The sequence below is a fragment of the Manis javanica genome, chromosome 7 (assembly GCF_040802235.1).
Source record: "Manis javanica isolate MJ-LG chromosome 7, MJ_LKY, whole genome shotgun sequence".
NCBI classification, from domain to species: domain Eukaryota; kingdom Metazoa; phylum Chordata; class Mammalia; order Pholidota; family Manidae; genus Manis; species Manis javanica.
In genome coordinates this window covers 129,975,865-130,001,826 of record NC_133162.1, presented here as the reverse complement: position 1 = coordinate 130,001,826, position 25,962 = coordinate 129,975,865, and the positions used below count along the sequence as shown (strand labels likewise).

At 37.5% G+C, this 25,962-nt stretch overlaps 1 long non-coding RNA gene across 1 annotated transcript in view; it reads right to left on the bottom strand.

Moving 5' to 3' along the window:
* Positions 1-25,346, bottom strand: part of LOC140850628 (uncharacterized) — a 35,953-nt gene extending 10,607 nt beyond the window's left edge. Inside the window, exon 1 of the long non-coding RNA XR_012133577.1 lies at positions 25,144-25,346. This is a non-coding gene — a long non-coding RNA (uncharacterized lncRNA). The remainder of the gene's footprint in view (positions 1-25,143) is intronic.
* Between the last annotated feature and the right edge of the window lie 616 nt (positions 25,347-25,962).

Here is a 25,962-nt window from a genome sequence, read left to right as displayed (position 1 = left end):
AAGACCCTTGTTGGGTCCACCTGAATATTCTAGGATAATGTTCTCAACTCAGTCTTTAGCTCAGTCACATCTGCAAATAAGGTAACATATACCTTATGCCACATCAGCTAACATATTCCCCAATTCTGGGGATTAGGATGTACATATCTTTGGAGGATGGAGAGCATTAATCTGACTACCACATAAGGTAATATAAATCATGATGCAATTGAGTGTTACAGTGGAGAGAGCCTGGGCTTTGTAGCAGTTGGACAGCTCTGGGATTGAAACCCAACTCCTCAAAACCAGACTGCATCATTTTCAAAGGGGTTACTTCTAAGAGCCCTCCTGAAAGAGTTAGGTGGAACTTTTAAAGAAATCCCCAGAAACCTTCCCTTCATTCACAGTAGCTGGAATTGTGTGTTATGTCAAAACGTGAACCAATCAGAATTTGAGCAAGTGGATATAGTTATTCCACACAAAATGAATCAGCATTCACTTCTGGAGCTGAAGGGAAATTGATACAGGCTACTCACATGGACAAGGATGGATAAGCCAAAATAAATAAAGAAAATTAAAAACAGGGAAAAAATAGGGTTCCCTTAAGAAGGAAGAAGGGACAATGAACGCTGAATAGTTAACTAACAATACCCATTGCTGAGCTTTCAATGCTTACCCTTAATACAACAAAAAAAATAACTAAATGCACAATTGCCTTTATTCTATAACATGAAGTAATGTGTTTAAAATAGGATATTGCTTGGCATATGCAAAAAATACTCAATATATATCAGTTAGAGTTATTATTTTATGATTATTATCTGCTGGCTTTATTATAGTTTTTTATTATTATTAATGCTATGAAAAGTATAAAATAGTAAACTAAGAAACAGGGGTTTAAAATCCCAAAATACAAAACTCTCTTGAGTTTTGAAAAAGGTGGGAACCCAAGCAGACAGAATTGTCACATTTATGCCACAATGTGCCCCTCACTCACACCCACAAGCAGTTTCTATTTGAGTTCTTATCCATCACACTGTTCCCATTAGCTTCCAGACTCTATTTGGCATTTCTTTTACCTGATGACAGGCTGTTACTGACAATTCCTTCTCTCTTTTGGATCTCTCAGAGCTCTCCTCTCTGCGTGACACATGAAATTCTCCCGTTTTTCTGCTGTTGTGCACCTATTGGGCCTTAATTGCTTCTGCCAGAGATCCTTGGGATCGTGCTACAGGGATGCTGTTCTTTGCTGCCCTCATTGGCCACTACCTGCCACGTCCATGTGGGTTCTCACGGGACAGCACACACAAGGGGAACCAAGCTCTTACAAGCTGTCTATTTCATTTGTGAAACTGAGATTCCCAAGCATGAATTGGCAGTGCAGGAAAGAGGTGCCTTCCTAATAATGCGATAATACCTCCAAACAGCCTGGTCTTTGAAAAGAAAGGGCGGTGAGCCTCCTTAATCTGTCATGTTTGGGACCAGAAGTCACGAACAAAATACTCTTCTGTCAAGGCTTCTTCTGTCTTGTTTGTTTTCACTCAGAGTTAAGGTCCCTCATACTAGGAGTCCCCAAATCAGAATGATCAGCTTCCAGCTCTTCAATGTGTATATTGGCTATTCTAACAAAGACAAATATTCTCAAAGTGTGGAGACTGAATTCGGTTTTCTTGGAATTCTTAGGAATGCTTTCCACTTAGAGTCAAACCCTTATTTCTGGGGATTTTTCTTTGCAATTTTTTTAAACTGAATTTCAAACATACTGAGTTCAAGGTACAAGCAACTAGGCGAACTTTGAGCTCTACCTTTAGTGCATCTACAAGTCTCCTGACAACCCGCTTCCGTTTCCTGTAGCGTATGAAGAGCTGTCCCATACAGAAAACTGAAATGGGTTTCCCAGCCCATTTGATGTCACTCACAAGCACTGTGCACAAAGTGAGCACTTGATAGTTTTGGGGGATGAGTATTTGCTGGTTTGTATTAGGCAATCGTGAAAGGCTAGCAACTTGAATGACACAGTCAGTGAGCTCTCTGTCCTCTGATCATGCCTACCTTGCATGGGCATCTCTGAACAATGTCATAGTGCCCATTGTGTGGCTGCTGCATGAGATATCCCTGCATGTTTTTCACCTGGAATGTATAAGATTGCTCTTTGAGTTACTGTCCTTGCCCTGCTCCCATGTCACTCTCTGTGGTTGTCCCACTCGCTTATTCAAACTCCCCAGGGTTTTTGCGATACCCTCAGAGTTGCCACCATGCAGTCCGAGCATACCTGCCCTTTACTGTGTCCCTGCACTTCTTTACTTTTGTACACTTCCACACCTCAATCAAAAAGCCTGTTCCTTTAAGGGATTAGTTTCAGGTATTCAAAAAATAAACAAAATAACATCTCATATTTGGAACATTTCTCTGTAAGAAGAATATTTACATAGTTTTCTTATTTCATGTTCATAATAATCCCTTAAGGTTGTCAGGTGGGACATTATTATTCCTTTGATAGATTAGAGAATGGAGGGTCACAAGAATTCAATGACTTGAGCTAGGCCACATAACAAGCTGCAGGAAGGGTACTTGGAGACACACATGCGGGTTTAAGGCTTGTAACTTTTCTACTCTCACTGGTCATTCTGTATCTCACTAAAATACTCAATTTGCCCAGGCATTAATGAAAGCAGCAGTGCCTGTGATGAAGGCAAAACGAACAAATTTTTTTTCCAAAAAATTGCGAATCACTTTACCTTATGTGGATCAGTATAGCAGTCCGTGTTTTCACTGGTGTGATTACAGCCCCTGGGAGACGTTTTTGAACCAGAATGTCCACATAATTACACATATTTGCGTTGCCCTCCGCCCTTTCTCTTTCCGGTGTAGATAGAATGGGCAGAGATAGAAAATATAGTTTATGTTTTCAACTAAAGGGCCAAAATTTGAGGTGGGGTAATTTTTGGAAATCTCTCGGGTCTCATGGGTCTCAGAGACCCACAGTGTTTAGGGACCTCCAGTTGCAGCCAGCGTATCATCCTCAGAGGACTGGAGTTGATTTTCTTCATGTTACATAGAGAGAATCTGGAGCCTGCGCCCGGGGCCTGCAGGCTGCCTAGGAGTGCGCAGGCGCGCCCCCAGCCTGCCAAGCTCGCGAGTGCGCAGGCCGCAAAGGCGGGCCCAGGGCTTTCCCCTTGGGCTGCACTGTTTTAAAATTACTCTCCTAGTCTGTGCTTTCAGTGCAGCTGCTGCTTCTCCGTGCATTGCTGCAGGTGCCAGCTCAATCCTAAACTTGGGTTGTATAGCTTCTGGAAAACAAAAATTGGTTATCTACGAGTTGATTTGACTTTTATTATAAAATCTTTAGGAGGATTGAGTTTTGCAAATAAAGCTGAAATATGTATGGTCTACATTTTATTTACTGTCCTATATAAAGCCACCGAATCATCCCAGCTGTTGGTCAGCCAAGCTTTCAGAACAATAAATGACCACAACAGAGCAACTTTGTACCGGAAGCAGAGAGGAACTGCTGTGAAGCTAATGAAGCTTCAGCCGCTGGCCCCTTCATGTACATGGGGGCCTTCCAAGACCCGGGAGAGGGGCCTAGCTGTATGATCATCTGTTTCTGTGAAGTTTGCAGAACAAAGGCGCTTACCTACAATTGTTTACAGAGTCATGTTTCTCTTCACTCTTAGACTTCCTCTGGGTGTCTGGTGGCATTGGAAAAGCCATGCGCATTTGAGGTATCTGGGCCAAGAGAGGTTAACATGCAGATACACTTAGTTTGGGCTTACTGATATCTACATGTGTATGTATGTCCGTGTGCAGTAAAGTCATTGTGAGCCATTCTATTGCAGGAATGGCTCCCAGGCGTGCTCCTGTGGCCCACTGTGCCAGGCCAGACCGCACTGTGATAGCAAATGCAAGGCCAGAAACTGCATCCGGACAGGAACATGTCCGTGTAGGAAAATTACTGTAATCATAAGACTTGTAAATTTATCAACAAAGAATCTCATCAACACCAGTAAACATAAAAGTTGTCTTCTGTCAGGAGACGTACTTAATGTGGCATATGGGATTCTAAACACACCATTTATATAGTTCTTCCAATTTTTTTGATGGGAATCACACAAAATAGAACTTACCAGAATTTCTGTATTTATAGGGCACAAACTATAAATACAGAAATTCTGGTAGTTGTGACAACAGAAAGATTATTTGTAACAATTTATATGTGAAAGAAACTTGATAGACATCCCCAAATCTGTTCACAGACATTACCAATAATGATTTGTAAAGATGAAAAAACTTCTAAACTATTAATATTATGGAAGGTTTTTGAATTATCATGCTATAAGAAGCACTGAATTATATTAACATTATGTAAATAAAATATAAATAAATGTAAATAAAATATGTTCTCCAATTTTGACAATTATACCTCCATAATGATAAATTAGGGAGAAGAATAAAAAAAAAAGATTGTGTTTAGGTCACTGGAACTTGGTCCAATGTCAAAGACAACTGAAATTAATTAATGGTCACAGTTGGGTATTCTCTTAATGGAATGATGATGTGGGGTGATGAAAATATAAAGATATATATAATTCTTGGATTAAAGATACTTATATCCTTAATTTAAAAATTTTTATCAAAAGCACTATATATATTATAATAATCAAGACTTTTAGGTAATTCTTATTTTGTTGATAATAATGCCACAGTATCAACTTTTTGAGTATATCACATTTTTTATTAGATTCAACTTGGAAAATCTTTGCTTTGTTGGGGCCATAGCAATTGGAATTGTCAGTAAACATCTCAAAGCTATGCTGAGATTCCCAATCTAAGTGACATGCACCTTGAGTTTTGAATATCATGCTTAAACATTACAAGGAGTCATCTATATGGTGATTACAGAATATATTATAAAACATGGTAATTCTACATAAATAGCTATTATTTATAATTTCATCATCTATTAAGACAATATTTAGACACATACAGTGAGGTAAAGAATCTATAATTTACAGATTTAAGAAGAATATGAGTCATTCAACATTGCAAATGTTTCTCAGCTGGCATTAGTGAAAAGTATTGTGAACTCCATGCTGATTTTATAAGTACTTTTGCAATCATACCTTAGAACATGAATAGAAGCATCAGTGAGTGAATGAATGAGCGAATACAGGAATCCTGGGCATTACTAGAAAATGACCCCTTAAGAAGCCAGCCTCTCTTGTAGTGATGCTTACTCAGGGAAAGCATTTACAAGATAATTAGTCTTTTTTTTCTCTGTCACAAGTACTTTTGCCTCTCAAATCCTTTTCAAACTCCAAAGCAATGTCCATCTCAGATGTTGACATCAGCAAACCTCCCAATCTTCAATGTTTAATTACAGTAAGTTTCTTTTTTTTGAGAGCATTGATTGCAAGATGCAGAAAAGACCTTCCCTGTGGCCTGAAAGGTGTTAGGTGTGAGGGCACATACGTTTGGTTTACAGGTTGTTCTGTGTTAGTTCTGAGGGTGAGATCCCAAGTGACAGAAGAACTGGGGTTGTTAAAAAGTGTGTGCTGTGTGTGTGTGTGTGTGTGTGTGTGTGTCGAGACAGGGTCTCCTTGTCCAGGATTAAAGGCTACACGGCTATGGTATCTAATTTTCTTTTTTCTTGAAGTTGACCCTTGAAATGTCTTAGTTTCACTCTCTACAAAATTTAAATTTACCCCTGGAGAGAACTTCTGGATAAACACTGTGGATCACACACATGTGTGTTTGCGGCAACTCCTTTCCAAACCCCAGTAAAATGCCTAAGTAGTGATTTTTTTTTTTAAGTTATAAACCCTTCAGAGAAAATATTGAAAAGGCTCCAACAACAACGGAATTTAGAAAGTGAAAAAACAGCTGCACGAGTGGTAACTGAATTAGCAGCAAGGGAAGTTGAAAACTTAAGGTGTCAGTCAACCTCGGAGCGTTTTCCTTTCACAGCCAGCATCCATTCCCTCAGATAACTCCGCTGGCTCCACCTTCAAAATGCACCCAAATCTCATCACTTTCCACCATCCTTACTAGTACTACCCACTGTTTTGTGTTAAATTGGGTCTCCCCCCAAAATATGTTGAAGACCCAATTTCCGGTACTTATGCATATGACCTTATTTGGAAATAGGGTCTTTGTAGATATAGTTAAGTTAAGATGATTTCATACTGGATTAGGGCATGCCCTAAATCCAATGACCTGTGGTGTCCTTTTGAGGAGAGCTGGAAATACACACAAAGGGAATACAAACAAGTCAAGACAGGAGAGAGATTGGAGTGATGCTGCCATAAAGCAAAGAATGCCAAAGACTTCAGGAAAACACCAGAAGTGCAAAGAGAAAGATAGGAGGATTGTTCCCTAGAGCCTTCAGAGGGAGGGTGGCCCTGACAACACCTTGATTTCAGATTTCTAGCCTCCGAGCCATGAGAAAATAAATTTTCATTGTTTAAGCCACCCAGTTTGTGATAACTTATTACAGCAGCCTTGTGAAACAAATACACTTACTATTATTTCTTCCCTGGACTCACGAACTACGTCATTCCTAACTGATTATTCTGCTTCTACCCCAGCCCACCATTTGGTCTATTCGCAATACAGCAACAGTGATTTTTCCTAAATATAAGTTACATCATGTCATTTCTGCAGCTAACACCCTGTATTAGCATGCTATTTCCTTCCCAGTAAAAGCCGATGTGTGCACGATGGCATGTACAGGAGCCTACATTATCGGAACACGCCTCCACCGCCCGTGCCTTCCTCATCAGCCCCTGCAGTCTTCTCCCCTTCACTCTCTCCTCTCCGGCCACACTAGCCTCTTTGCTGTTCATCAAACACTGATTTCCGTGGATAACTCCTTCACTTCCTTAACGTCTTAATCAAAATCAAACTCTTGCTAAGGCCTGCCACGACTACCCTTGTTAACGCTGCCACCTGCCCGTCATCTCCTGGATTCCCAATCCCCTTCCCCTAGTCTGTTTTTTTCATGGCATCTACCAGTTCCTAAAATATCAGACAGTTTGCTTAGTTATTATGTGTCTTGTTTATTTACTGTTTCTTACACTTTATGAACCCCTTGATGGAAAGAATTTTGCTTTGGTTACTGTTGTATCCCAAGTGCCTATTCCCTGCCTTGCACATGATGATACATACTTGTTTAATGAATTTGTTGTATTGATTGGAGAATCTCAAAGGCATGTTATTCTCTATCAAGAGAACCCCAGAAATACTAAAGAATTCCTGAATAGCAGAACTTCTGTAAATAGGAAGTATTTGCAACTAAGATGGGCAAGTTGTTTGAAAAGTTATGTAAATAGTTATTGGATACCTGGCTCTCCTCCAGCCCCCAGAAAAAGACAATGGATTTACTCTCTGGAAAGAGTTCTAAGATACTCTAAAGAATGATTTCAGAGTTACCATGTAAAATTTTCTCACTGAACTGGGAGATTCCAAATTCTCTTTTGTTATTTGACTCCAAGGGCACTGGCATTCAGGCTCATGGTTCGTGCATGGGAGATAACAAAATTTCTTTCTGGAGGAACTGACAAGTCCAAAAGAAAATATTTACCAGTACAATGAGTCGCAGATGCTCCCAAAGAAACAACCCAACCATATCACCTCATGTTAGCCAGTGTGAATCCATCCATTCCTGTTGGACATCTAATGAGCTTTTGGGGACTCACACTAAAATATGAAGGGATCATTGTCATGAAAGCCTCTAATTTGAAATACTTCAGCCACTAGCAATGGAACAAAACAAGTTTATGGATTTCTTTAAAACAATAATATAACTCTGTAATAATACTGTAACAAAAATGAAATCTTGCATTACAAGAAATATTTCCAACTAAATATATTAAGCCTTAAAATATCAAGAACTATGACACTTATATTCTGGTATTATTTCAGAAATAAGACCAATGAATTGTATACCAGGCACTTGAAGTCATAAGTGATGTTAAGCTAAGTAAATCACACCTTTTCCATGTAGATTTGCTGATCAGTGATGCACTTGTTTTGTTTAGACTCTTTCTGTCTAGATTCTAAATCAAACTGTTTTGTACCACTTTACAAATATTTATCAGGTGCATACTATGAACAAGACATTTCTGAGTGCTGGGAGATATATAGTGCTATTATTATTGCTACTCTAGCGCTGTGAGATATCCAGGTCAGGACTTAGTACATTTGTTTGGTGACCAGAGAGAACTGGGACAAAGAGATTATGTGATTTAGGCAAAATCAAACCATTTGCTAGAAAATCCCACTGTGCAAGTCTTCTCAACTGACAGGACCTAAATTTCTCTGGAAATTTGGCTTTGATGAAGTTTCTGGTCTTATTTTTGTCTCATCAAGTACCTACCTAGGAATCCCTATGGTTTATTACATCAAACAGACAGATTACATTTGACATTTTCTCAAAGCATTTTGAAGTCCCTTTCCCTGCCTCCACTGGTCCATTTTATTTTCACCTGGTGAAGAAAGGCCATCAGTTCAAGTTGACTCCAAAAAGCCCATTGGCTCAAGTAATTACTTGATTTCCTCTCTTTGAAAATGTCATGCACATTTTAAGCACATTGACAAACAAGTTAGAAATGCCTGTCACATTTGGAGATGCTACAAAATGCAGTCTTCAAGGACAAATGGATTTTTGGATTAAAAGGTGTTATTAGGTCCAATCTTTGTTCTCATCTCCCCATGTTTTCTGAGATCTGTTGTCATAGTTAAGATTCTCTCAACAGCAAGCAGTAGAAACCCCAGTTAAAACTGACTTACACAGTACTTACACAGTATGGCAATAAATATTTTCACTTTACTAGAAACCTAGTGAATTCCAGGAAAGTTAAGTCATATAATCAAAGACATTATTATCTCCCTGCTTTTCCATTCCTGGAGGTAGCACCTTCCTCCCATTAGTGGTTAAGATAGCTGCAGGATTCCAGAAGGCACATCGAGACTTGAAAACAGCCAGGGGAAGAAATTAAATTCTTCTCCTTATGCACACCTTGGAGCTAAAAAAGTTCTCCACAAACATCTTCATCCAACTTATCTCCACATTGTATCTTTAGATCACATGCTTATTTCTGAGTCAGTCAGTGATAAATATAACATGATGAAAAAAAATCTGAAATGAAATAGATGAAATGTATTTTGCTGAGTCAACCACATTGTTCTCTTTGTTTTTCACTAGTTTCTAACTGGTCACCTAATTTTTTTTGAAGTTCAGCACTCCTACATCATGGCTAAAATTGGTTTAATGAATTAGAATGTACATGTTCCAGTCTATAGTTAGCAACAAATGCAATTAAGTTTTATCTTCATTAATTTAAATGCAACAATAACCACAAAGTTAGAATTATTTATTACCACCTCTTGCTTCTTACCACAATACTTCATTAGTAGATGATTCAGAACAAGTAGAATCATAAATTTTAAGTTTCAGTCTTATCTCTTCCATTTGCAAAGTATATAACAATAGACAAATAACTGTCTTTAAATTTCAATTTTAGCATGAATAAATGAATGACTATTGAGTTCTTGTGTATTACTGAGGGCTGTTGGTTTTATTGAATAAGAAAATCTAAAACCAAACTAAAATGTGAAAGGCTATATAAAGCTACAATTATTGAGAGTTTTAGAGAAGTTCCGCATTGATGACTTTAGCAAACATTTCATTAGATCCTTGAAATGATTTTATGAGGGCGGTACTGTTATTCCTACTTCACAGGTGAACAAACTGACACTCAGAGCTTAAGTGACTTGCCCCAGTAAGTGGCAGAGCTGGGATTTGAGTTAAACCCAGGCCAGGTGACCCTTAAACTCATGGATTCAGTTGTCACACCCTACAGATAGATAGAATTATTACTTTTTCAGAAAATTCAATCATGTACAGATCCCTTACTATTCCTCTGTAATGGCCTGTATATATTAAGCAGTGACTATTCAGCACATACTATGTATTGGTTGTTATTAGGTCAGATACTGAGATGGATCCAGATAATTATAAAATGGTGCTTTGTATTCCCAAGGGGATTATAATCTAGCCATGGAAATTAAAATAGCTGATCTTCAGAGCAATATACTACGAATATGAACACACTGGCATGGGTAATAACTCCTGCTGAGCAAGCGTACTGTTGGAGAAGGTATCAGGAATGTGTACAGTCAAGAAGGGACTGCAGCTGATCAGGGAGCGCTAACACAGGAAGTGGGGTTCAGGAGAGATGCTCTGCGCCACTCAGCGTGGATCCTCATAACACACAGTCCGGAGAAGAGGAACTTCTGGGAAGAAGTAAACTGAACTGCCCAGTACCAGAAGGTCCAGATAAAGAAAACTCGAGGCTGATGCTGGTGAGAAAAAACTGCAATAATTCTGCACCTAGAAAGAAACTATTTTTTCAAGCTGGACAGTTGGGGTGGAGGAGACTCATGCAAATAATGAGCAAGCACTCTCCTGACAGGAAGATGGCAAAGTCAGATTTTATCATTTTCAGATTTGATGAGAGCATTTCAAGATTTTTCTCTGCTCATAAAAGTCTCTTTGTGTCCACATAATTTAATATTTGCCAAAGGAATATTCATGGAAAACATTTAGGGTTTCTTGAATAGCTAAAATCAAGGAAGTAAAAGAAAAACAAACCAAAACATTTTCCCTTTTTAAGACTGTCTTTTCAAGAGAGCTCGCCAGACCTTTCCTCTCTCCCACACTCTTTCCCATCCTTTTGTGTGCAGAGATTTATCTGTGTCCTTGAACTTTCTTGGATTACATAGAAAATCTTTTCCAATTAGAAACTCAGGTTATACACTTCAGAATATTTAAAAGTCTCCCCCTCCTCCTCCCCCTCCCCTTCACAATAAAACACCACTATTTAAGTAAAGGAAACATTTAATCCCACCTCATATTTTGCCTTGGAAATCCCATTTTTAACCAGGCCTTTTCAGTATTAGTCTTAAGTAAGTCATAAAGAGAACTGAAATATATAAATAAAAGTTAAATTTTTTAGAATTCCTTTTAAATTTTTAACAACTTTGTTGAGCTGTAATTTAGATACAATAATCAAAGTGTCCAGTTGCATAAATTTGACTCATAAAATCACCACTGCAATCAAGATACTGAATGTTTCCATAACATCACAAAATTTCCTTCTGCTTCCTTAGCATCCACTCCTCTCTAAACCCATGTCTTCAGATAACTACTAATCTGCTCTCTCTCGCGGTTAATTTGCATGTACCTTTTATATCTAACTTCTTTCACTCGGCATGATGAATTTTTAGGTTTATGCATGGTGTTTCATGCATCAGCAGTTTGTTCCTTTATATTAGTAAAGAGTATTCCCTTGTGTTGTTATACTACCATTTGTTTATCTATTGCTGTACATTTGGGTTGTTTCTGTTTTGGTTGTTACATATAAAGCTGCTACGAACATTTATGTACATGTTTTTGTATGGGCATACATTTCGAATTCTTTGCATAAATACCTAGAAGTGAAATGACTGTATTATGTGGTAGGTATATAGCTAATATTTTAAGAAAACTGCCAAACTATCTTCAATATGGTTTTACCATTTCACACTTCCACCAGGTATATATGAAAATTTTAGTTCTTCTACATCCTTACCATATTTGGCATGGTCAAAGTTTATTTATGAACATTCTTGAAAGTGTGAATTGCTTGCAGCTTTAGTGTCCATTATCTGATGAATAATACTGGTGTGCATCTTCTCTGTACTTACTTCCTGTGATATATGTTCTTTGGTGAAATTTATTATCAAATTTCTTGCTGTTTTTGTTGAGTTGTTTGTATTATTATTGAGTTAGTAAAGTATTTGGGATCTTCTGGATAAAAATCATTTCCCTGATCTTTTTGTTGCAAATATTTCCTGTCACTTTTGTCTTCTTTTTCTGTCTTTGGAAGAAATAAGTTTTTTTTTAAATCCTTGTTTGGGTCACAGTCCTTCTCTTAAAATAGAAAATTTTATGATTTTTGGTTTTACTTTTAGGTCTAAAATCCACATCAAATTAATTTTCAGGGTGTGCTACCAAGTAAGGGTTGATTCTTTTTACTCATGAATACCCAGTTTATGGAACCATTTGTAAAAAAGACTTATCTTTCCCCATGGAATTGTCAAGGCAACATTATTTACAATCAATTGAATATATATGTGTGGGTTTACTTTTAGACTACTAACTGAGTTCCATTGATCTGTATGCTCATCTGTTAGTTAATAAGAAACTACCTTGATTATTGTAGCTTTAAAAGTCTTAAAATCAAATGGTGTAAGTCCTCTAATCTTGTTCTTTTAAGCCTAACTGACTGTTTTAGGTCATTTCTATTTCCACATAACCTGTAAAATTTTGTGTCAGTGTTCACATTTTTGATTGGAATTGGGTTGAATCAACTGCCATCTTAACAATATTCAGTCTTCCAATCCATTAACATGGTATGTATCTCCATTTACTTGTTCTTATTTAATCTATCTCTGCAGTAATTTAAGGTTTTCCTTATAGTCATCTGATACATCTCTTGTTAGATTTATTCCAATGTATTTTAGGTAGTCTGGCACTATTTACAATGGAATCTCATTTTTAAAATTTATTTCCCAATTGTTTGTTGCTAATATTAAAAATAAAATAGTTGATGTTTGTCCCTCTTTCCAATTTGAGTGTTATAGCCAAGAAGAGGGAGCCAGCAGAAGTATATCTACACATACCGTCTGTGAATAAGGTGAATTTTTAACTCAACTAAGTACATTTATGACCTAGAGAATTTCTAACTTGTCAATCATATCTGGTTCTTGACTCAATTAATTTACCTCATTTAAAATTATACCAAATAAGAACAGTAAAATTTAGCCCGCCAGGGACTGTTATAGTACTGAACACATGAATTTTTCTTAGTTTGTAACAACTTTATGTTTTAAGTACTTTTGTAATTCCCATTTTAAAGCTCAAAAATTACAGAATTTTTCCACAGCTCACCCCTTCTACCACCCACTCTCACCAATTTCCACCCCGAGTCTTTCCAAGCATTTTCTTTGGAAGCAAACTGAATACAGGACAAGGGAGATGAGTAGAGAGAGTAAAGATCCATCACAGAAATGCAAAATTGATGGAACAATGGAGTGTGGAACATGCTCTTACAAGGTGGCCTAAATGCAGGGAGAATGATATTCTCAGAGTTGAGAAGGACAGAGCCAGTATTACCCTCTCCCTAGATGTGTGGAGGTGGTGGGGACTTTTGATGAAAGAATGGGGGAAATATCAAGTCGATCTCAGTGACACCAGGGTTTTCAGAACTTGAAAGAAAAGAGAAAAAATCTCAAAGACAGCTTCCAGTTTTCATAAGTGCTTTCCCTAGTTTTTTTTAAATCCAATTCACCAAATTAAGTAGGGAAATGGAAATTCATGGCCCCCCAGTCCCCCCAGATCTATGTTAATTTACAATGAAAGGTTAGCATCTCTGAAACTGTAGCAATTTAAAGCTATTTGTATTTTTTTGAAGTAAGTGATTTCCCTGTTATTAAATTTCAAACGTTCTGACAGAGTTACAAGAGAAATTTGGGGGTTTTCTTTTCCTAGAAACCAAAGTGGAAAGCCAAGTTTCTTTGAGTAAAGCAATTCAAACCAAAGGGAGAGGAAATTTATTCACTCCTTGGCAGTAAAAAGAGACATTTAATAGAGTTCTGTCTATCTAGTGAGAGAACACAGTGTGGCTCTAAGTTAGAATTAAAAGAGCTGTTTGCATTTCCACTTCATGTTCTCATTAGCTTTATCCTATTAGGAACAATTTCTATTAATGAACTAAGAAGCAGATGGACTTTGGCAGCAGAGCAAAGCTTTGTTTTCAAGATGTTAGAAAAAAAATGACTGAAAATATCATCCAGAATTTGAACTGAGTAAGTATAGCCTTTTTGGCCATTTAATATTCTAAGTGTATACTGTACAGGCACGCATTTTGTTTATATATTTAAATACTAACTTATGAAAGTAAGGAAAATGAGATGATGGTTCTATTTTTTTTTACAATAAGAGTATTATGGTGACTAGTTTTGAGTCCACTTTGCTTCTGTATCCACATGATGCAATTATGGAACTTAGAATACTATGGAATTTCCTCATAAACCCATGTTATTCACATTAATTCAGCAATAGATGTTAGGAAAGGGAGAGAGGAAAATAATATTTTAATTATGTAGTGGTTTCTACCTGCTTTTTCACTCTAGCTTTTGTAGTTCTGCTATTCCCTCCGTCTTGAGAACATTTAAAATAATGCTGAAATATATAAAGGGAAACAAAAGCAAAAATAAACGAGCAGGGCTACGTCAAATGAAAAAGCTTCTGCACAGCAAGGGAAACCATCAATACAATGAAAAGGCAAACCTTCTACGATATGGAAGAATATATTCACCAATGATGTATCTGATAAGGGGCTGACATTCAATATGTATAAAGACCTCATATGACTTACCACCAAAACCCCCCAAATAACACAATTAAAAAATGGGCAGAGGACCTGAATAGACAATTTTCCAAAGAAAATATACAGGTGGCTAATAGACACATGAAAAGATGCTTCACGTCACTAATCATGAGAGAAATGCAAATCAAAACCACAATGAAAAATCACCTCACACCAGTCAGAATGGCCACCACCCAAAAGACAAGAACTAACAAGTGTTGGCGAGGATGTGGAGAAAAGGGAACCTCCGACACTGCTGGTACGAATGTAAACTGGTGCAGCCACTATGGAAAGCAGTATGGAGGTTCCTCAAAAAACTAAAAACAAATACCATACAATCCAGTAATTCCACTTCTAGGAATTTATCTGAAGACAAAAATCTCTGATTTGAAAAGATACATTCACCCCAGTGTTTATTGCTGCATTATTAACAATAACCAACACATGGAAGCAACCAAAGCGCCCATCGGTAGATGCTTGGGTCAAGAAGAAGTGGTTCATATACACAATGGAATATTATTCAGCCATAAAAAAGAAAGAAATCCTGCCATTTGCAACAACATGGATGGACCTAGAGGGGATTATGCTCAGTGAAATAAGCCAGGCAGAGAAAGACAAACAGCATATGATTTCACTTACAAGTGAAATCTGAAAACAAAATAAAACAAAGCAAAACAAAATGAACAAACAGCAATAGAGTCATAGACGATGGGAGGTGACTGGTGCCATGGGGAAGGGTTTGGGGTGAGTGGGTGAAATAGGTGAAGGGGATTAAGAGGCACGAAATATCAGTCATAATATAAATCAGTCATGGGGATGAAAGTATAGCATAGAGAATATAGTCAATAATTCTACAACATTTTTCTATATTGACAGATAGTAACTACACTAGGTGGTATGGGCATCTAATAATAGATAGAGATAACTGTAAAGAAAAATAAAAAGCAAATGCAATAAAATAATGCTGATATATATATATACATATATACATATATATATTCCATGGAAATTATTCCTAAACCACAACTCCTTTATATACACACAAAGCCACATGCACTCTCTTTCATAGATAGTTAAAAAGATTTTCAAAGTAATTTTTACTTGATTTTTTAATTAGGTGTTTTTCTTAAGCTGAGCCAAAAGATTTTAAAGACATAATATTCAAGTGAGAAATATACTTTTTTTTAAAAAGTTGCCAGTTAAAATGAAAGAAAAGTCCATTATGCTTCTAGACTTACCTATTAATTATTAATATGAAAAATAAATTATAAGCCTAAACAAATAAATAAAAATCAAAACAGTACTATATAGCTAACTTTCAAGACATATACATCCAAATATAGGAAGGTATGCATGTTTTCAATGAACATATAAAAGTAAGTAATGTACATTATTTTGATGTGTTCCCCATTGAATTTCTTCCAGCGGCAATGAAGTAGCACATCCCATCATCAATTCATAATATCCATGCTAAAATATTGGTTTGCAGTAGCAAAAAGAACAGCGTCAGATTTAGGTTTTCTTTCCGTATAACAAATGTCACCATCAAATAGAATGTTTTTTGGATGGGGTGGGAGTGGCAAGGAGAGATGGAAAAAGAGAGATAGGAACCAAATAGTAAGAGGAGTGGAAAAACTTGGCGTAAGAATTCACACTTTTGGGTCAGCTGATATATTTTTCTTTGACTTGGTTGTAAGTTCATCAGTTCTATGACTTCCTCTGATCCCACTGTACCAAAGAACATTGCATTGTTGCCATACATGCCTAAGTTTGGAAATTAAAATTTTTGCCAAAGTGGATTCCTCACATAAGCAAGTTACCTTATATTTGAGTGTACACCAAGTCTTTCATATTACATGTATTTACTTTTAAAAGCAGAATATTGCTATGTGGCTTTTCAACCTAGGCACGCACTGGAATCAGCCAAGAAACTTCTAAACATGCCAGTGCCTAAGTCTGTTTCCCAGAGATGCTGATTTAATTTAGTCTGAGATGGACCCTGGGTACTAGAAAAAATCCAACCATTCCAGGTGATTCTAATGTACAACAGGTGGGAAACTACTATGGGATCTCAGTGTTTGTTCTGGACACTTGAAGAAGTCACCATATATAATCAAGTGTAGGGTGGCAGAGAAACATAACATAAATTTGATAATGATTTATGTGGATATGAATTTATGACTATAAGTTTTAGATGCCATGGTACACAGCTTTTATAGATGGTTTTAAAAGATACACATCAAGTGTTTAAATTATGATGATCATAACCATGACCATATGAAATAACAATAATGACAATATTAACAATATTCATTAATCACCTAAGGTGGACAAAGAACACAAAAACAGGATTATACTAAAATTATACGAGTATTTAAGGTTTGGTGTAAAACTTCCAGTAAAATTATACAAGATGCTAAAGATGATTAATAGTAATAAAAGGAAACATGGCATATACTTCATTTGTAATCTCCTTATGGATTCTGGTATAGTCCTAAGAACTTACATATACCTGTATGTAATGTACATTATATTACAATAATGCATTGGCTTAATCTTAGATATTATAAAATTTCTTAATATGCTTTCTCATGGCAATTGACCAAGATGCAAAATTATCAATTCAAAATTAATATAATTTAAAATGATCAGTATTTTATCTTCACATTTTATAAAATACTTATTTCAAACTAATGTTTTATTCTACTAGATTTATTTATGGTTGTTTATTGTAGTTTTTACTGATCCACTAATAAAGAGTTCTAGAAGGCTGAAAATGCTAGCCATTTAACTTATCAACTAGAGAAAAGGCATGAATGAATGGAGAGCATAAACCTCTGCTCTTTATTTTTCATATATGAACATTGAGATTTTTTCAACATTACATTATCTCAGTGACTATCAGAGGTGGGCTATTGGAGCATCTGAAAATAAATTCATTAATGTGACAGGAGCTCAAAGCAAACCTATTTTAGTCCGTCTATATCTTATTGCCCTGTGAGAAATCAAAAGTCACCTAATAATACTAGCAAACACTTACATATCATTGCTACATGCTAGGCACTGTTCTAAGTGTATTACATATATTAGTTCATTTAAGAACCTTATTAGTAATGGGGCTTCAGTTTACATTATATGGATCATGATTATTTATAAATTCTAAAGAAAATGTTTTTAGGCAGAGCTGATTAGATCCAATTGGCTTCCAGGAAATATATATCAGAAAACTAAATCATTAATTGCATCTTAAATATTCAGAAGTGGTTTGGTCAACAAAAATGGTTGCAAAGACATTATTCATAATGATGCTAACCCTTTTGATGAACAAGGATGACTGCATTCTAATCTTTGATCTCTCACATTTTCTCTTTCTCCTTATGTTTTTTACTACCCCCTCCAATGGTTAATCTTCAATTATGAAGCCAAATTTTACACCTGTTGCTTGGGCCATACCACCTACTTTCTACAATCTCAGGGCATGTTGGATCAGAACCAACCTCTAACAAGTTGATTCAAAGATTTTCAAAGGCTGCCTGGTCACCTCGATATGCTTTGCCACCTTCCATCCCCATTCCCACACTCCAGTCCTAAACTTTTTGTTGACGATTCCTTTCTCCAATCATCCCACTTCATTTTCCTAACTTTCCACCAGACAGCCCATTGATGCTAGTTTCCTACCTATTTCCCTCTTTCGTTTAAATAAAAGAGCCAATGAAAGTTTCTTTCTTACTAGAGAAACTGCTATGCATTGTGTCCCCCTAAAATTCACGTTGAGGTCCTAACTTCCCAGTACTTGAATGTGACCTTTTTAGAAATAAGGTTGTAGCTGTAGTTGATTAAGGTGAGGGCATACTGGGATAGGGTGGTCACCAGATCCAACATGACAGGTGTGTTTATTATATAGGGGAAAATGGGACACATTCCTACTCTTAGGGAGAACACCAAATGAGCATGGTGCCACAAATCAGGGCAATGCGTCTATAAGCCAAGCAACGCCAAAGATTGCCAGTAAACCACCAGTAGCTTGGAAAAAGACATCAAACAGATTCTCTTTCACAGCTTCAAAAGAAACCAACACAGCGGACCTCTTGCCAAGCCTCCAGAACTATGAGATAATACATTTCTGTTGTTCAAGACACTCTATCGTGCTGTTATGGAACCCTAGCAAGCTGGATTTCTTACTGTACCCTTGTACTTTCCCACCTCTCTGCATGATGTGGGGGCAGGGGGACTTTTGAGCCAAATCTCCTTAGAAAAAGTATAATGATAACATTCCATCACCTACAAGGGAGGTTAATAGTAGAGTAGACAAAATACTGGGTCAAAAAATGGAGAGACCTGCTATCAAGTTTTCATCCCCCTATTTCTTGCTGTGTTAATTTGGAGAGTTTTGACTTTACCATGTTGATATGCTCCATGTTGTAAAATAAGATAGCAACACATGGTATTCTTAGGAAATAGTGTAGGTGGGCTAAGAGTCTGGGCTCTGGAACCAGACAGAGCTTGAATCCTAGTCAACAAATCTACCCACTGCAGAGGTAATCTCAGGGAAGTATTGAGGTGGCCACTTCTTTCTGTAACAGAAGTAAATGTAGGTATGGGCCCTCGATCTTGGCTGAGCCAGCAGGGTAACATCTTGCAGCCATGGCTGTTGGTTCACTGATGGTCATGTGATCCGACCCAGGCCGATGGGTAGGTAGCAGTGTAGACGCAGCAGTTGCAGAGTGGGATCTTTTGTCACATTACCTTAATTGAGAAAAACCACACAATCACCTCCTGACTGTTGTACCTTGGGCAAGTCCCCTGACTCCTCTAAGTGTTTTCTTTCTTTGTTAAAAAATTATAATAGGGATAATAATAATTAGCTTTTCAAAATTATTGTGGAGTGTAAATTGTTTAGCACAGTGCCTGAAATAAACTATTACTAGTTATAATTCTGTGTCGTTGGTCATGGTGGAGGTGGCAGGGAAAAGCCTCTTCTTTCCCTCGGGTTACAGAACTATTAGGATGTGACTTCAGAGATGTCAGTGACCTGTGTACCAGCACCTAGAGAGGGGCAGGAGCAGAAGGGACAGGACAGATCTGAGAAGAGGGTCTGGCAGTGCCCAGTCCTCCGTTCCAGCTCCTGAGGTCCTCTGGCTTCAAACCTGTGAGCTCTTCTGGGTCTGCTAATAACCTTCCTTTTCCCACTTAAGCTAATAGCAGTTGAATGTCTGTGATTTATACTTAATTTAATCTTCTCAGTCTGTTTTCTCAGCATAAAATATAGTCAGTAATAGTGGCTATCTTATTGGCTTATTATGAAGATAGGATATAGAGTTCTTAGCACAATGTCTGACAAAAAATTAAGTAACTGCTAATAATAGTTATTAATTTCACTAGTACATAGAGTTAGTTACTAAGAAAAAAATATGTGCATAAACCTAAAAATATTTTGGAAAGATACAGTGTGAAATATATAAAAGCAAGATTGTCTCACAATGATAAGAGCTATTCTGAATGATCCCATAGATGGTAATTGACTATTGAAGAGTCATTGCTCCTGGGCAAAGCTTGTGGGATTCTACCCTATACTGATTTGGTGAAAATTGTGCTAATAAAAATTTTTCTTTAACTGTATGTTAAAAAGAGAGGAAAGAGGTTTATATATATACATATAATCACCTCATAACATTGGCCCCCATATACCAAAGTCACATAGACATTGAAATTCTGAAAACACTACTTTCTGGAAGGGTGAGTTTTGGCAGGTTACTTTATAACTCTGAACCTCAGTTTTTCATCTAGATCAGATTATTTATTCTCAGATATCCTGTGCCCATTAGTAGGAAATACAAAAATGGGATATAAGCATCACCCTGAAGAACACTACCCTGCTGATTGTCAAACTCCCCCCACCATCCCCAGAGAATATCCAGAGAATATAAGCAGAGGAGCATTGGCAAGGTGTCTCCAGTGGGAAAAATACTAAAGGACGGAGAGAGAACTTCACTGAATGGAAAAAGACAGTAATTCCACTCCAACTTTTGTACTGAAGTAGAATAAAAAGCGACAATGCATTTTTTCTTTCCTTATTAAACCTAGACTTTCTCAACACTTCTTTGATGGCATGTAAATATGGCATATAAGTATATATTGTCAAAGGAAAACATTATTTTAAGAATGAAATGATACCAACATTTTCTAAAGAAAACACTGTTTGGCAAAGAATTAATGCCATCACTTGCGTCCTGAGTTTTATAAGGTTAGTGTGAACATGAACTCCAAAAACATCTTTCTTCTCAGGTAATTTAACACATTAGCCTGCCCTTTGCTATAATGTTTTCTTTTTAATTTAAAAATATTTTTAGGATCTGGATGTCAACAAGGAAAGGTGAAGTTAGGTCATTCTTGTTATTTTAAAAGTAGAATTGTAAAACCTATTTTACCAAGTAAATTTTAAAAAGTGGTACGGACAACCAGAAAAGCTGAAAATAAAAGTTCACATTCACCTTTATAGTCAAAAAGTACTCAGAAAAACAGTGCAATATCAATATTAATGTTATTTGAAATACTAGCATTTTTAATTTTGGTTTGTTGTGAAAATATGGTTATGCACCTGAAAATATATAGCATTAGTCTTGGTGATATGATTAAGTTTTTAAATTGTTTTATTCCTATATCACCTGTTAATATTAATTTTTCTATCATTAAGTAATGCATTTGTTTTGTTTACCCATTGTTATTCTATGTATATAGCTGTTTAAAATATTTTTATTGGCCTTTTTCTATTTATGAATACCATAATTTAAAATACTTAAACCAACAGAATATTGCCTTCAAAACATTGATTTAATTTAGGGTAGAGTTGTGCAGATCTTGAGCAGAAAGATTTAAGCTTTCATACTGTAATTTTCAATTTGCAATCACAGTACTGAAAGAGATACTATGTATTTTAAACATGATGAAACAACAAATGTATTAAAGAGAGGACTTGATAAAGATAACAACTTTAACCAAAAAGATCAAATTTAGAATAAATAGCACAATCAAAGCTGAGAGTACCTATAGAAATATAATTAAATGAGGTTAAAGAATATGACAAAATATCAGGACATCTTTTCCAATTCCTGTTTACACTACTTGTCTTCTAAATCATGTGTCTGACATAAACTCAATTGTTCACATTTCAAGGGTTTTGGAGACATGAAACTGACTGACATGAAATAGGAACATGCTGCAAAAATAAAATCTTAAGGAACCTTTTCATTGCAGCTGCCCAACATTTTAAGTAGGCAGGGGACAGGCAACTTAATAAAAACTCTTTATAACAATTAAAAAGTGAATCCGTTCACACCAAACTTTCTCTATTCCAGAACAACAAAAATACCAAAAGTAAAAGTTAAAAAAAACCAGAGAAACCTTAATTTTACCATAGTAGAAATAATAGTAATTGCTGTATTTCAAACAATAATGGCTTTTTAGCGGGTAGAGTTCTATTAAGTGGAAGGTTCGATCCTGTAGAGTGTATGTATCAATGGATTGGGTTATGCAATGGGAAGACTGGGAAAAGCCCCTAGAGATTGTATAGTGAGGGATATTTGGTCCTCCTAGGGAATCATATGAGGAGGAAACAAGACAGGGAGAATGGAGACAGACCAACCAGTGGGTTTTCAGGGGTGCCAGCCAGTGTGAATTACCTTGGGACAAACTTCAGTCATGGAATGGCCTGAAGGGCATAAAAGAACATAAAATTGAATATTCAATTGGAATTTCTTTACTTTCTGTGACGTGAACATTTGTTGATCTCTCCAACATTCCTGAAGTCTAACGGCATGACTTGGTGGAAATAAAATAAAATGTCTGGCTTTTTTTTATTATTACTGATTTATAATTGACATGTCATATTATATTAGTTTCAGGTATACAACATAGTGATTCAATGTTTTTATACAAGATGAAATGATAACCTCCTTAAGTCTAGTTTTTATCTATCATCACACAAAGTTATTACAATATTATTGAGTATATTCCCTATACTGTACATTATATCCCCATGACTAAATTTTTCATAACTGTATCTCTTAACCCTTCGCCTATTTCACCTGTTCCCACACACATACACCCCTTCCCATGACAACCACCAGATTGTCCTTTGTTTCTGTAAGTCTGTTTTTGTTTTGTTCTCTTAGATTCCACATATAAATGAAATCAGAATGTTTGTCTTTCTCTGATTTATTTCACTTACGATAATAACTTCTGGGTCCACCCATGTTGGCACCAATGTAAAACTTCATTATTTTTTATGGTTGAGCAAAATTACATTTTATATATATACCACATTCTTTTATTCATTCTTCTGTTGATGGACACCTAGGTTGCATCCATACCTTGGCTATTTATAATAATGCATTGAACATAGGAATATGAATATCTTTTTGAATTAGTGTTTTCCTTTCCTTCAGATATCTATCGAGCCATGGAATTGCTGGATAATTCTAAGTTTTAATTCTGAGACAGATATACTGTCTCCATAGTAGCTGCTCCAATTTACATTCCCACCAATGGCACAGCAGGGTTCCCTTCTCTCCACATCCTCACCAGCACTTGTCATTTGTTGTCTTTTTGATAGTAGCCACTCTGGCAGGGCCACAGCAGCTGCGCAGGGAGGTCACGCCCAGGGCACCCCCCCTGGCCTGCTAGCAGCTTGGCCACTGTGTGAGGACAGCCGGGGCTCGAGCCACAAGCTCGTTCTGATGGCCGCTTGGTCTTTGCGTGGGGTGGGCGGGGCTGCTGTTCGGGAAGGGTGGGGCTCGGGGCACTTGCCCTTTTGTTTCTGCCGGGATGGGAGGGGTTCAGGGCCCTTGTCCCCCCTGACTGCAGTTTGGGGCAGCCACCTACACCAGCTCCCTATTGCACAGCAAAGGCCGAGCTCAGCGCACCCAATCGCCTGTTTATGCCTTGGCTGCTGAGCGGAGGGGTCGGGCACGGGATGCTCACCAGGCTGGACTGCAGCACAGGCTGGGCACGGCAGGATCCTCCAGCGCTAGCAGGCTACAGGCGGGGCACCAAAAATGGCTCCTGTCTTCTCCATTTGGGATGAGTTTACGTAAATGGCACCCGCCAGCATTTCTGGCTGAAGTCCCAGCAGGTTCCTGCCTCTCTGGCAGCCTCTTCAAAATTAGTAAGTTTCCCTCCCCAGTTTATGGTGGAGGCACTTTTCAATCAGTCACTTTTTGCTGCATCTCGGGGCAAGTGGGTCCGCACAGGAGCCCTTTGAGAGCTGGACTCTGTTCCTTGTGGTTTCATGCTTTCTCTGTTCTTAACCCCTGCTGATTTTAAAAACCAGATGTTTGGGAGACTTGTTTTACCCCAGCAACCAGGGTCGGGGTGCCTGAGGTACGGCACTATCTCTTCCGTCCCTGAGGAAGAGTGTGGTGTTTGGGGATCCCTCCTGATTGTGGTGTCACTGTGCCTGGGGTGGGGGTGGGAGGGTGTCCAGGCTGGGGCTTTGCTTTTCCTATCCTTTCCATGCATCATTTTTGCCTTTTATTCATCCAGTTCTCAGGTATTTTTCAGAGAAAAATTATTCCATATATAGCTGCAATTTTGTTGTGTCCATGGGAGGAGGTGAGTTCAGGCTCTTCCTACCCTGCCTTCTTAAAAAGTCCGGTTTAACAAAGGAAAGAACAACATTCTTGAGATGGCAGGATGACCTATAAAGCGCACGTGCTTGTTAAAAAGCCGTGGGTGCTCACCACCTGGGCCTGTCCACGGACTGCCTCGGGGAATTACAGCTGCCATGTGCACGAGCGGGATGCAGATCTCTCCTTGGTCAGGCCTTCAAATAAGGTCACCAGCCCAGCTAACAGACCTCAGAGTTATTGGATGGCGTGAGCCAGAAGCACCGAGCTGGGCTATTCCCACAGAAATTCCAAGTCAAAAATGTTTGTTGTCTTAAGTTGTTAAGTTTTGGAGAAATAATATTGTAGCATGCACATAGGTAAAACTCATACTCTAACAGATAGTAAAATATATTTGTAGTGTTGGGCAGTACTCAGAAACCCTCCAATCACCTATATGTTCACAGTCATAAATCCTACGTAAGACAATCTGCCACACCACTGGTCTTAAACCTCTCTCTCTTAATTTTCCAGGGTGGCCCTGGTCACACAACTGATTAACTTCTTTAAAACTTTGGAACTTGCCACCCTCTAAAATATCTGAGGCACTTAGAAAGGTGAAACCAGGACAAAGAAGAAAGAGCAGGACGAGTAAGCAAAATAGTGATGAATATGTGCTAGACATTGTTCTAAGCACTTTGCATATTATACATTTAACCCCCGCAACAACCACCGCCAAGGTGATGTCATATCCCTCCTTTTATAGATGAGAAAGCGGAAGCACAAGGAAATCAAGGAATTGGCCAAGGTCACGCAGTTAGTAAGTGGCGATGCTAAGACCAGAGGGCAGGCCTTCATCTGAATCTTAATCACCATAATATACAAGTTTAATCGTGATATGAAACTTGTGATTTAATGCTTCATCACGACACCATACAAGTTTCTTTTCAGCGAGTATTGGCCTCTCTCCCCTTTCTCAGTAGAGGTCATACTTAAAAGGGGGGGAGGTGTGGTATTCACTCCTCTGCACCACTTGCCTTTTCTGCCCTTATATCACAGAAAAGGAGGAGGGAGACAACATCACTCACCTCAGTACCAGAGTGGGGGTTCACAGGGTAGGTTCCTACTGAAGCATCAGTGAGGTTTCTTCATTCAGTGTCCGCGTGAGAAGTGGTGTTTCACTCAAGAAGATAAGAGGAATGGGATGCTTTGGTTAGTCTTCTTTTCATGATGATGTTTAAGAATATTTTACAGTTTGTGTAACTACTTACCTACTTACTAAACATAGATCTTTAATTAAATTCTTCTTTAGGGGACAGTGGTGTCTTTGGTTTTGTGTGAATGACCACCTATTCCATTTGTCTGCCAAATGCACGAGAAATTATTTTCTGCTATTGTTTAATGGGAGGAGTGGAGAGACTCGTGGTATTTGCTAATTAGTGCAGACAAGTATATGGATATATAAAAAAAAGGAAAGAAAGCAGCCCGTAAACCTGAGTAACAGTATTTCTCACTCTATCCAAAGAACATCATACTTCAAGGGCTCACAGTTAGTAAGAAACCTGACTTGTTGACAGCTGGAAATATTCGTGAATGTCATTCCTGTATTCTTTCTACTGCTTAGATAGTGCTTTTTTTTTAACACTTAAATGTCAACAAGTTTGATTCCGTGTAAATAGGTTACTTCCACATCAGTCAGTGACAGCAAAATCTCAAGATGTTAAAAAAAAAGAGACAAAAGTTGGAAAGTTTTTCATGTTCTTTGTCAAAAGCTCATTTATTCATTGTTCCTGGCTAATCACTCAACACAGCTATCTCATACATATTGGAAGGATTAGTAAGATGTCTCATAATTACTTTTATCCAAGTGATAAGCGATTTATTAATAATATGGGGCCTCCCATGTA